This window comes from Hipposideros armiger, unplaced genomic scaffold (genome assembly GCF_001890085.2).
Source record: "Hipposideros armiger isolate ML-2016 unplaced genomic scaffold, ASM189008v1 scaffold_84, whole genome shotgun sequence".
NCBI classification, from domain to species: domain Eukaryota; kingdom Metazoa; phylum Chordata; class Mammalia; order Chiroptera; family Hipposideridae; genus Hipposideros; species Hipposideros armiger.
Genome location: NW_017731434.1, coordinates 3,326,010 through 3,339,007, shown reverse-complemented (window position 1 = coordinate 3,339,007; position 12,998 = coordinate 3,326,010). Strand labels below are relative to the sequence as shown.

Sequence of the window (12,998 nt, the reverse complement as noted above, 5' to 3'; positions counted from 1 at the left end):
CAACTCAAGGCAGCCCAGCTCCAGGTTGAGCTGTTGTTCAGCATCTTAGCTGTGGAGGGCAGTGTCACTGGCCCTCATATGTGGGATCTGAACGGGGCCGTCTGGCATCCCAAGCGAGTTCTTAACCATCGCGCCACTCGGCCGGCCCCAAAATATTAATCTTTTTAAGCCTCAGTTTTCTCATGTGTAAAATGGGATAATATCTACATAGGTTTTTGAGAGTTTTAAATGAGATAATGCATTTAAAGTATAGTGCCTGGCATATTGGACATACCAATAAATGTTAAAATCTTTATTATATACATCTATTGATTATGCACTATGTACTGAGGTACTTTATATAAATTATTTTGTTTAATTCACAGGACAGTTATGTGTGTGAGGAGTGCTTTTTCCCAATTTCAGATGCAGAATTAGTGTTAGAAGTTGATTGATCTAGGTCACATAAGTATTGGGTTGTTGGAAAAGTCATGACGCATTTTTGCAGTGAAAAACATAGAAAAAAACCATCATGACTTTTCTAACAACCCAGTAGTATAAGTGGTTTGATTTGGATTGGAACCTAAAACTTTATTTTCCATTATACTCAGATGCCTTTCAAATATGTGCTGTAGCTGCATTTATGCCATATAGACAAATCACCTTTGATACATTTACAGAAGTTTTCAAAGACTGAACTTTGTGTATTTCCATAGTTTTCAAATATCTTCTATCCCAGCATTCCTAGGTTTCTTTAATCTGCTCAGTAGGCCAGAGCTTCTACTACAGAAAGAAACATGTTTTGTTAATATATAATTAAGGACAGTTAATGGTTGGTTTACAAACCACTAGACTTGAGTCCCGCTGTGTTAACTATTACAGAGTAATTTTAGATTTTACATCTAGAGAGGGAAAAAATACTCTTTGATTTTATTCTCTTGTTGTAAGAAACTTACTTCAAGTTAAAGTGCAAAACTCGAATGACTTTATAGCCAGGGAAAAGGTAAAAAAACCCAAAAGTGAAAAAGTACCTAGCCCTAAAAAATTTCTGGGTGAAGTTTTTTGATGCTGAGTCTGGGGAAATAGAAATAGACATTGTGTTCCAAGGAAATTTGGAGAACTATGAGGATTTTTTTCTTTTCTTCTCCTGATGCTGTCCACTTTTTGAACTTGGAAACTAATGGAGACCTTTAAAGTATTCTTAGTCAAAGTACCTCCCACATGACAGCCATTGACATTACACCCCATTGCTCTAAAAAGGCAGCATTTAAATAAACTTTCACTTGATGCTATATATTTATCTAAAATCCATTTTTAAAAGACCATTTTATGGAAAGGTTTTCTATTGACAATCTGTGAAGTTGAATTTGTAAGTCACTGGAAAAATTATATGGGATTCATGAATTTTATCAATAATGTGGATTTATCTTCTATGTAGAGTTAGATATAAGTGTTTATGAAAGATAAATTTGGTGCGTGGGTCATAATAATAACAGTCTCCCAAACTTTAATCCTTTAACTATTTTTTTGTTGTATCTGGATGTAATCTGTATAATTCTTTACTTTAGGCTTTTCTTTTATTAAACTGTTTCTTGCCTAACCTCAATTTTTAAAATTTTAATAAAATCATTGGTTTGATGCTCTAGTTACCTTTTTTCATAATACTTAAACACTACCTAAATAAAAGTTCATTCTGTTATTGCCTGAAATTATAGGAACGAATAACAAATTTTGAGAAGTGTGGAATTAACAGAAGTATCACATATAAATTGGCATATAACTGAAATTCTTAGAAAAAAATGGGAAATAGTTTATATTGGTTTTAATGAGCCTGTAGCTTATGGAAAAATTGCTTCTAAATAGGTTTTTAAAACTCCATTTATCTCCTTTGATTCACTTGTTTTTATGTTTTCACTTCAGTACTCCTTTGATCCACTAATATGAGATAGATTTGTTGAATATTATTTAGAAATGACAGCCTGATAGTTCTTTGTCTTTTTAATACTTATTTTTGTATACAATGTCATAATATCAGTATTAGTACAAACGTGGTTCCAAATTATTGTATTTAATTAACAAAAGTTTAAAAAATTTTTACACATAATTTTCAAGAAAAGTTTTTGGGATCAGTGTGGGGTTGCTAACTTTTAATTTTGTTTAAAAAATTACATTAGGAAATTCACAGAAACCTTTCACATCAGAGAGGAGTAACATAAATTCAGAATAAAGGAAGTCTTTAAATTGAGTAAATCTAGATTTATGGAAAATGAAGTATATTTTCTGTATTTTACTCACCTCACTGAAGACCAGTTTTGAGGACCCAGTAACTAAACACAGAGTTTGAGTATGTTAACTCTTTTCAGGTTTTTGTTCCATCTCTCTTAAGGTTCTTTGTCAGTTTCTTGAATTATCTCCTCTTTTTACCCTGGTACATGGACATTGACTTGCAGAGTTTCTATCCAAACACCCCTTCTATTCTCACTTACCTCGGTTGAATTAATTGGCTTTCACACCTTCAGCTGTGATTCATAAATGATGTGTCTGTGGACTATTCGTGTTCTGAGAATTAGCCTGAGATTTTCTACTTCTAAGACGGAACAATACAATTTTTTTGCAGAAGGTTTTACCCCTTAGATTTTTCTTTGTATTCATATTAGAGCATTCATTTATATACTGATTACACTGTAAATCAGAGAAAGTAAGTTAAATTACCTTCCTCACCCTTGTGCGGTGACATTGAAGTGCGCATTATGTACCAAAAAAGGGGAAAAAAAAGAATATGTTGAATGATTGATACGTGTTTGGGTGGGTGATTTGGATGACAGAGGAAGAGGAAATTTAAAAAGTTACAATTAGGGTTGTGGTTTGGACAATCGGGTATTTTTGTGGTGTCATTCATTTAGATAAATAATTCTGACCGAGGAACCAGGTACTGTTATTGGCGCCGAAGGGAAGCTGGTGGATTCAGTTTTAAACAAGTAGAATTTGAGTTTTTTGTCGAGTCCAGCAGGCAGACGGTTGGATGAATGGAACTGAAGCTCGGGAGGGAAATGTAGAAGCTGACCTAAATTTAGGAGCCTTCAGCACTGGTGAAGGTACTGTGCTGAGAAAACAGTAACAAAAGGGACAGGGAACAGTACCTTGAGGAGCACTACCTGAGCAGAGGAGGCATAGTTTAAGAACCTCACCTAAAGCGCCACATATTTTACAGCATATTAGCGAATTCTGTTGGGCTTGCCTTCAAAATCTGTGTTGGAGACGATAATTTCTTACTGCTTCCACTGATACTACACTCTTATTTTTCATAGCAATAATAGCCTCTGAAACCACCCTCCATGTTTTTCTACTCTTTTGTTATCTACACTCTGTTTTACACGTAGCTGTCCAAATGATAATTTTAAATAAATATCAGGTTATGTTACTCCCATGATTAAAATTTCCCAGTGGCTTTCATCTAACTAAAAATAAAGTCCTCACTGAAGCCTAACAGGCCCTACATGATTGCTATTTATATGTTAGGTCAGTAGAAAATTCCTTGCTGACCACTCCATCATTTTTCATTGGCTTATTTTGCTTTATTTTTTGTAGCACTTCTCACCTGATGTAATTTATCTGTTGAATTGTTTATACCAAATGTAAGCTCTGTGAAAGCAGGGGCTTTTCTTTACATTCCCAGTGCCTGAACAGTGCCAGGACCACAATTGGTCCCAATTAATATTTGTCGAATGAAAGAAAATGAATGACAGTATTGGATGTTGTCACTTTTTTGCTTAAACTTTTATTTATTCTTCTATTCCCTTTGATCACGTTTCTGATTGTGCTCTTTCTTGTTCCCTTCCCATCATGCTCTTGAGTTCACATTCACACAGCAGCCAGAATGATCTTTTAAAAACATATGTCAGATTTTGTTATTCCCCTCTTTAAAATTCTTCAATAGAATAAATAGTCCAAACTAAATTGAAAATAAATAAAATAAAATTTTCAAAGTAAATAAAAACAAACAAAGATCCCATTCCCAGCATAGCTTACAAAGCCCTTCATGGCCTGGCAGCTGTCTTTTTAAAGCTTTATTTCATGATGCTTTCTCCCTTGCCTGCTAGGGTCCAGCCTCACTGGCCTCATTCCACTTCTGATATTCTAAGTCTTTTTCTATTTCAGCACCTCCATAGATACTGTTCTTTTCTCAAACTTGTTTTCCCCTAATGTATCCTCCATATTTACTCTGATTTTGAGAAATGTCCCAATAATAATGTCTAATGAATGTTTTCTTGGCACCAGGGAAATGAAGAATAAGAGAGGCCTTGCTATAAACTAGTTTTGGTGCATGGAAGAGACAAGTGAATAGATGAGTATAGTAATCAGTAATTTCCAACTCCCAGGGGGAGAGCCTGAGGGACGGTGGGCTGGCTTACTGTCCTGCAGTCACTTTACATTGCCTTCAGCTAGAGGAGCTCCCTTTCTTCTGTTTCTCCAGCATATAATTTAAGAGTTCTTGCCTTAAAAAGTTTGAAAAAGACCACATATGCTGAGTAATTTGATGAGATCTGTGCACAGGGTTACCTTAGAACACATAGCTTCTTGGAGGAGGTGGTTGCATCTGATCTGTGACTGGGAAGGGCAAGATAAATGTTAGCTGAGCAAAGGAGGGAAGATATGGAAGCAGACATAGTAGTTTTAATTCTTGGCTGTTCATCAAAATCATCCTTGGAATTCTTAATAAAACATATACCTCTATACTTTGTGATAATTCATCAAGCTATACACTAATAATTTGTGAACTTCTCTGCATGCTATACTTTAATAGAAAGTTAAAAATAATACTAAAAATGTAAAAAAGTTACACCCCTTTCCCCCCCAAAAATTTACAACTGGACTCAACTCCAGACCTACAGAGCCAGAAACTCCTGCTTTTTTTCTTAAGTGTCATAGATGATTCTGATACTTAGCCATGATTGAAAACCTCTGTGATAGGAGATTGCACTTTAGATCCGGTTGGCTGCTTGGGAGGATATAGAGTAGAATTAGGTAGCGATAGAACGACCAGGTACAAGTTGTACATCCCCATTAAGAAGCTTAGATTTTAACCTATATTCCTGGAAGGGTGTTTTGTTTTTGGGGTTTATTTTGGAATAGCTTTATTGAGGAACAATTCACTTCACAATAATTTAATGTATACTATTTGATAAATTTTCCTGTATCTACACACTGTGCAACCATCACTGCAATCAGGATAATGAACATATCCACTCATCACCCCTCCAAATATTCATTTAATGATATTTTGTAATCTTTTCCTACTGCTGCTGCCTTCTCCCCCACCCTGACAACCACTGGTTTCCTTTTGATCCCTATAGATGGGAATGGGAATGGTTGTCTTTTCTATATATGTATAGATGATCTATGGTTTTGTTTTTTAGTCCGTTAATACAGAGTGAGTCGCATTGAATCAACCATATTTTACATTTTGGGGATAAACATCATTTGATCATGATGTATTATCCTTTTATATATTATTAGAATTAATTTGTTTAGAATTTTGCATCTATGTTCATGAAGAAGATGGGTTTGTTGTTTTGTTTTCTTGTAATGTTTATGTCTGGTTTTGGTATCAAGAGTATTATTGGCTTCATAGAATGAGTTGAGAACTATTCCTTGTCACTGTTCTGGAAGGGTTTGAGTAGATTGGTATTTCTTCCTTAAATGTCTATAATCCTTACTATAGTCAGAATTCACTAGTGAAGCTCCCCAGCCTGGAGTTTTATATGTCAGTAAGTTTTTAATTATAACTTTCTTTTCTTTTCTTTTTTTTTTTTAAGATTTTTATTGGAGAACTGGGGGAAGGGGAACAGACAAGTTGCTGTCTTTTTGCTCTTCAGTCCAGTTGTGGAGGATGTTGCTTCACTGGCCCAAGTTGTCACCATCATTGTGCTCTTTCCGGGTGAGGCAGATCAGTTGCTGGCCTCTGGACGACCACTCACGGTGGCTGCTGGCTACACATGGTAGCCCATGGCAACCCACTGCAGCAGGGGCTGCAGCCTACACCATCACCGGTGACTCACAGCAGCCCACTCCAGGTTGAGCTGTTGTTCAGCATCTTAGCTGTAGAGGGCAGTGTCACTGGCCCTCATATGTGGGATCCAAACCGGGGCCCTCTGGCGTCCCAAGCCATCTCTTAACCATTGTGCCACTTGGCTGGCCCTATGACTTCATTTTCTTTAGAGATATTTTATGTATCCATTTCTCCTTGGGTGAGCTTTGGTAGTTTGCAGTCTTTCAAGGAATTTGTCCTTTCATATATTTGATTTATAATCTCTTATCTTTTAAAAAGTGAAATATATAAAAAATTGAGATATAATAAAATGACTCTTTTAAGGTATACAATTCAGTGATTTTTAGTATATTCACAAAGTTCTGCAACCATCACCAATATCTAATTGCAGAATACTTTCATCACTCAAAAGAAACCCCATACCTGTTAGCAATCACTTTCTACCATCTCCCCCTTCTCCAGTCTCTGCAATCACTAATCTGTTTGTCTCATGAATTTTGCCTGTTCTGGATGTTTCTTATAAATGGAATCATACAATATGTGACCTTTTGTGACTGACTTCTTTTACTTAGCGTAATGTTCTTAAGATTTATCCCTGTTGTAGCATGTATCCACATATCACTCCTTTTTTAAAAAATATTTTATTGGGGAATTGAGGGAGGGGAACAGTGCTGGGGAATTGGGGGAAGGGGAACAGACAAGTTGCTTTCCTTTTGTTCTTCAGTCTAGTTGTGGAGGACGTCACTTCACTGGCCCATGTTGGTATTATTAGCATTGCGCTCTTCCCAGGTGAGGCAGATTGGTCGCCGGCCATTGGACGGCTGCTACGGTGGCTTTTGGCAGCTCACATTGGCTGCTGGCCACTCACGCTGTCTGCAGGCCACATACGGTAGCTTATGGCAGCCCATTGCAGCCGGAGCTGCAACCTACGCTATCGCCAGTGACTCATGGCAGCCCAGCTCCAGGTTGAGCTGTTCTTCACCATCTTAGCTGTAGAGGGCAGTGTCATTGGCCCTCGTGGGATCCGAACCGGGGCCCTGCTTCTCAGAGCTGGCGTCCCAAGCCAGCTTTTAACCAGCGTGCCACTCGGCCGGGCCTATCACTCCTTTTTATGGCTGAGTAATATACCGCTGTAAACCACATTTTGTTTATCAATTCAGCAGTTTATGGACATTTGAGTTGTTTCCGATTTTTGCCTATTATGAATAATGTTGCTGTGAACATTTGTGAACAAGTTTTTATATGAATATGTTTCGTTTTTTTTTGGGTACAGACATACCTTGGAGATATTGTGAGTTCAGTACCAGACCACCGTAATAAAGCAAGTATCGCAAATAAAGCAAGCCGTAGTCTTTTTTGCTGGTGGAGGGTCTTGCCTTCAATTTGTAAAAAATGCAACATCTGTGAAGTGCAATAAAGAGAAGCACAATAAAATGAGGTATGCCTGTATATATCTAGGAGTGGAATTTCTGGATCATATAGTAATTCTATGTTTAACTTATGGAGGAACTGCCAAATTTTTCCAAAGCAGCTGTACTATCTTATTGTATATTCTTACCACCAGTGTATGAGGGTACCGATTTCTCCATATCCTTGTCAGCACTTGTTTATCTTTTTATTATATTTATCCTTCTGAGTATGAAGTGGTACCTCGTGATTTTGATTCGTATTTCCTTGATGGCTAATGATGTTGAGCATTTTGTCATGTGCTTATTGGCTATTTGTATATCTCCTTTGCAGAAATACCTGTTTAAGTTCTTTGCCTATTTTTAAATTAGGTTTTCTTTTTAAGCTGTAAAGATTCTTTATAGACAGATGATTGGCAAATATTTTGTCTCATTCTGTGGGTTACCTTTTCATTATTTTGATAGAGTCTTAGAAGCACAAAGGTTTTAATTTTGATGATTCCAGTTTATCTGTAATTTTCTTTGGTTCTTGCTTTTGATTTTTTAATTGTGGCAGAATATACATAACATAAAATTGACCATTGTAATCAATTTAAAGTGTACCATTCAGTGGCATTGGGTACATTCACATTGTTGGGCAACCATCACCACCATCCATTTCCAGAACTTTTTTTCATTTTGCCAAATACCCATTAAACAATACCTTTTCATTTCCCCCTTTACCAGTCCCTGGTAACCACCATTCTACTTTCTACCTCTATGAATTTGACTACTCTAGGTACCTCATTTAAGTGGAATCATATAGCATTTGTCCTTGTGCTTTTAGGTTCATATGTAAGAAACTATGGTCTAATCCAAGATCATAAAGATTTATACTGCTATTTTCTTATAAGAATGTTATCATTTTAGCTCATACACATAGATCTTTGATTCATTTTGAGTTAATATTTGTATATAATGTGAAGTAGGGGTCCGACTTTCTTTTTGCATGTGGAAATTCAGTTTTAGCACCATTTGTTGGAATGATTAGTCTTTCCCATTCATTTGTTTTGGTATCCTTGTTGGAATAGTTCTCTTTTAAGTGTAGAGTCTGTAGTAATATCACTTTTTTCTTTTGCAATGTTGGTAATTTGTATTTTTTTTTTTCTGATCGGCCTCACTAGAGATTTATCAATTTTATTGTTTCCTCTTGAAGAACCATTATTGGTTTATTAATTTTTCTCTATTTTTCTGGTCCTATTTTCTTTCTTTTTATATGGGTTATTTCATACTTTTTCTAGTTTCTTAGGGTGGAAGCTGACATCACTGACTTGAAACCTTTCTTGTCTAATATATGTTTACTGCTATAAATTTCCTGGTAGGTACTGCTTTTGTTGCATTCTAGAGATTTTAATATGTTGTGTTTTTATTTTCATTTGGTTCTACTTTATAATTTCTCTTTTGATATCTTTGATTCATGGGTTATTTAGAAGCATGGTATTTATTTCGAGACATTTGGGAATTTTTTTTAGATATATTTTTATTATTGATTTCTAATTTAATTCCATTGTGGTCATAATTTATATGATTTGAATCCTTCAAAAGTTATTGATTGTTATTCTTTCCAAAGTAACTTATCTCCCTCCCTCCCTCCCTTCTTTCCTTCCTTCCTTCCTTCCTTCCTTCCTGCCTTCCTGCCTTCCTGCCTTCCTTCCTTCCTATGGTTACTTTAGGGGGTCATAGTATTTATACATCTTCAACTTATTACAGTGTATCTTAAAGTGATATTACACCACTTTATATGTATAGTATGAGTCTTTAAATATTGTATTTCCCCCCACCTGGCTGTTGTGTTATTACATTTTACTTCCATGTATGTTATAAACTTCACTATATATTGCTGTCTTTTTTGCTTTAAATAGTCAATTATCTTTTAAAGAGGTTAAAAAACTAAGGGGGGATGTGTTTTATATTCATCCTCATTTACCATTTCTGGTGCTCTCATTCCTTTGGGTAGACTCAGACTTCCATCTCGTATCTTTTTCCTTCTGTCTAAAGAACTGCCTTTCACATGTCTTCTGGTGAATGTCTGTTGGTGATGGATTCTTTTAATATTTATAATTCTAAACCATCTTTATTTTACCGTACTTTTTGAAAGGTATTTTCTCTGGCCATCATTTTACTGAAGATAAACTTCACTGTCTTGTGTTTTGTGTTGTTTCCAGTGAGTAGTCTGCTTTCAATCTTATTTTTCTTGCTGTGTATGTAATGAGTCATTTTTCTCTAGCTGCTTTTAAGGTATTCTTTTTATTACTGGTTTAAAGCAACTTGGTTATGAGGTGACCTATTGTAGTTTTCGTCATGTTTTTTGTGCTTGGGTTTATTTAGTCTCTTTAATCTGTGGGTTTATAGTTTACATAAAATTTGAAAAATGTTAGTCCATTACTTTTTCAGACATTTTTTTTCTGCTTTTGGGCCCTTCACTTACTCATGTACATACTAGGCTGCTTGCTGTTGCCCCACAACTCATGCTCTTGCTTTTTTTTTTCAGTCTTGTTTCTCTGTTTTATTTTGTATAGTTTCTATTCCTATGTCCTTATGTTCATTGGCATTTTCTTTGTGGTGTCTAATCTGTTGTTAATCCCATCCAGCATTTTTCATTAATAGAAAATGAATTTGTTTTATAAAAAAATATTTTATATCTCTACCTAGCATGCTTAATTTTTCCATTCACTTTTTTGAACATATGAACTACAGTCATAATAACTGCTTTAATGTTCTTGTTTGATGAATCTGTTGTGTATGGTCCTTTTCTGTTTGATTTTTCTCATGGGTTGTATTTTTCTGCTGCTTTGCATGTCTGCTCATTTTTGATTGGATGCCAGGCATTGTCACTTTAACCTTGTTTGGTTCTTATAGTTTTTGTATTCCTATTAATATTCTTCAGCTTTGTTCTGGGACACAGTTAAAGGTTCCTTGGAAATGGCTTTATTCTTTTGAGGCTTGCTTTTAATTTTTGTTAGGTGAGACCAAAGCAACCCCTAGCCTGGAACTCATTTTGTCTCACTCATGAGGCAATGACCTTCTGAGCACTATACTTGATGTCCTGTAATTTTGAGGTTTTCTACTCTGGTTGATAGTTATACTGTGTCAGCCATGGGCATTGGTATGCTAGAGCTTGTGTGAGCCAGTTAAAAATGTCAGGAAGTTAGTGATCTTATTTAATTCTTAATTGAATTAAATCATATATGTTTTAATTTAATCAATTATATTAAGAACAAAGATAATAAGTGCTCCAAACTCATTATTCTAATTATATTATTGCATATTACTATATTTGTGCTCTGGTGGTAATTTACATCTACTGTATCTCTTCCCAACTTTGTACTCAATGCTATCACTTGATAGCTTGAAATTGGCCATGGGTGGGCATATTCACACCAGACATTGGTAACTTGTAAACCAGGAACTACAAACCACCGACTGCCCCCAGTTGTTACACATTTCCCAGCATACCCCTGGCTATCGGTATCTTTCCCTATACTCCTTATGGGTGGGTTTCCAGGCCTTGGATACGCGTCATGCAGTGTGATCAAAACTCAGCTGAAGACTTGAGGGGGATCTCTGCACATCTTCTGAGGTCTTACTCACTCTCTCTACAACTCCCTCCTCTGGTACAGTGTTCTGGGTAACCTAGCAGCTTTGGTCTCCCCATACTCCTCACTTCTTAACTCAGGGAGACTGCTGTGCTTTGCCTGGGATCACCCTCCCTGCTCTGTAGCCTGAAAACTCCCAAACAGTAAGCTGGGGCAATTAAAGGCTTTGCTTTATGTTTCTCTTTCATTGATCACTATCCTTTCTTATCTGGTTTCCAATGTCTGAAAACACTTTAATACATTTTGTCCAGATTTTTCGTTGTTTCGAGAGGGAGCACAAATCTCACCCCTGTTACTCCATCTTGGCCAGAAGCAGAAGTCCCTTGGAATGGTATTAGTTAGGAGTGACATAGTGTGCATTTTAGGTCCTTCTGTACACTATGCATTATAAGGGACAGGACTTAGAGTGGAGGGACCAATTACAAGGCAGGTGGGTTAGTTCAAGTGATGCTGCTGGTCATGGTTGATGATACTAGAGAGGCGGGGAATGATTTGAGAAATACATAGGGGGAAGAATCGAGTGCAGGTCTTCTAACAGGATGGATCATGAGCCATTTACATCTGAACCACTGTAGTATTTGATAAAATGAGATTCTGTGCCCTGTTCCAAGTTTAGGGAATCTGAATTTCTAAGGATGAGGTTTGGAAATTTGCATTTTAGACAAGTACCTAGGGTAATACTTGCAACTAAAGTCTCAGAAGAAACTGATGCAGTTTTTTACAAAATATGATCCTCATCCTTGGGGACCCTCCAATAGAATTGGGATGACTTGAAGTGCTTAATTAAAAATAGAGACTTATGTGTGCATGTCCGGAACTGCTGACTGAATTTCTGGGGTGTTTGGTTTCAGAAATTTCTTAGGCACACTAAAGTTTGAAAACCAATAAACTAAAGTACTTCACAGACATACTCTCTTTTGAGCTTCACAATAACCCTGAGAGGTAGTAGGCAGGTATTGTGTCTCTGCTTTTATAAATGAAGAAATGAAGGGTAGGAGCACAAAGTGGTTTGTTTATGGTCAAACAGTTATTATTGGAGGCCGGGAATCATTCTTCCATCTCCTTCCACCAAATATGATGTTCTTTCTGCTTCTTTGCTGTTGACATTGAAGTAGGCTTATGTCTAAAGTTGGTAGAAGGTATCCAAGCTGGACCTATAGCTTCAAACAGTTTAGGGAGCCAGAAAAATATTTTCCTTTTTGATCACACTTTGTACCAAATAACAGTTCGGTTCAGCTTTCTGTAGCAAATAACTGTGAATAAGCTTAATTGTCTGGGAAGAGTGTTTCTGTCTTTGACCATTATCTCAAATGCTTTTTACAACTAACCCACTTTAAATATCCCTGTTTCTTTTAAAATCACTTAAAGATATAGTGCACATACTTAATATTATCACTTATAACAACTGAAGAATTGGGTACTAAATATGAGTCTATAGGATAACCTTTGCTTTAAGGTTTTTTTTAAGGCTTTATAAAATTAATAAAAATTTAGTGTCTTTTAATTTAGGTTGTGTTTAGCTTAGACTTCACAGTTTTATTTTTATAACAAGTTATGTGGCTTATAACTTTGCTATATCACTAGAACTGATAATATTTTCTAGTGAGATTTCCTGTAGTCTTTTGAAGTGATTTCATATGTGCCAAGAATCTGAGATCCTGTAATCTATTTGACACAGTAATACCAGTGTTAGCCTGCAAGCAGTAGGAAAAGTAATTCTTTCAGTCAAGATTGGTTTTTGGATTTGCTTTTGGAATTCTTGAATAGTCAATGAATTTTATTAGTACGTGAAAACAAGCGAAGCTCTGTGGCAAGGAATAAATAAGAGGGCCTTAGGAGTAAGGTTTAAATGGTCTGTTTTCCATTTTCTGTGCTTTTTAAAAAGACAAAATAGCTAAGTTTTTTAAACTTCTGAAAGTTACGATAGTT

At 36.0% G+C, this 12,998-nt stretch overlaps 1 protein-coding gene across 9 annotated transcripts in view; it reads left to right on the top strand.

Moving 5' to 3' along the window:
• Positions 1–12,998, top strand: part of ZZZ3 (zinc finger ZZ-type containing 3) — a 101,662-nt gene that overhangs the window by 31,987 nt on the left and 56,677 nt on the right. The window contains exon 1 of one of the 9 annotated variants that reach the window (XM_019644026.1): positions 7,302–7,466. The exons of the other annotated variants lie outside the window; for them this stretch is intronic. The gene's annotated coding sequence lies outside the window, so the exon portion shown is untranslated. Of the gene's footprint in view, positions 1–7,301; positions 7,467–12,998 lie in introns of those variants that run through there. 9 annotated transcript variants of the gene reach the window in all.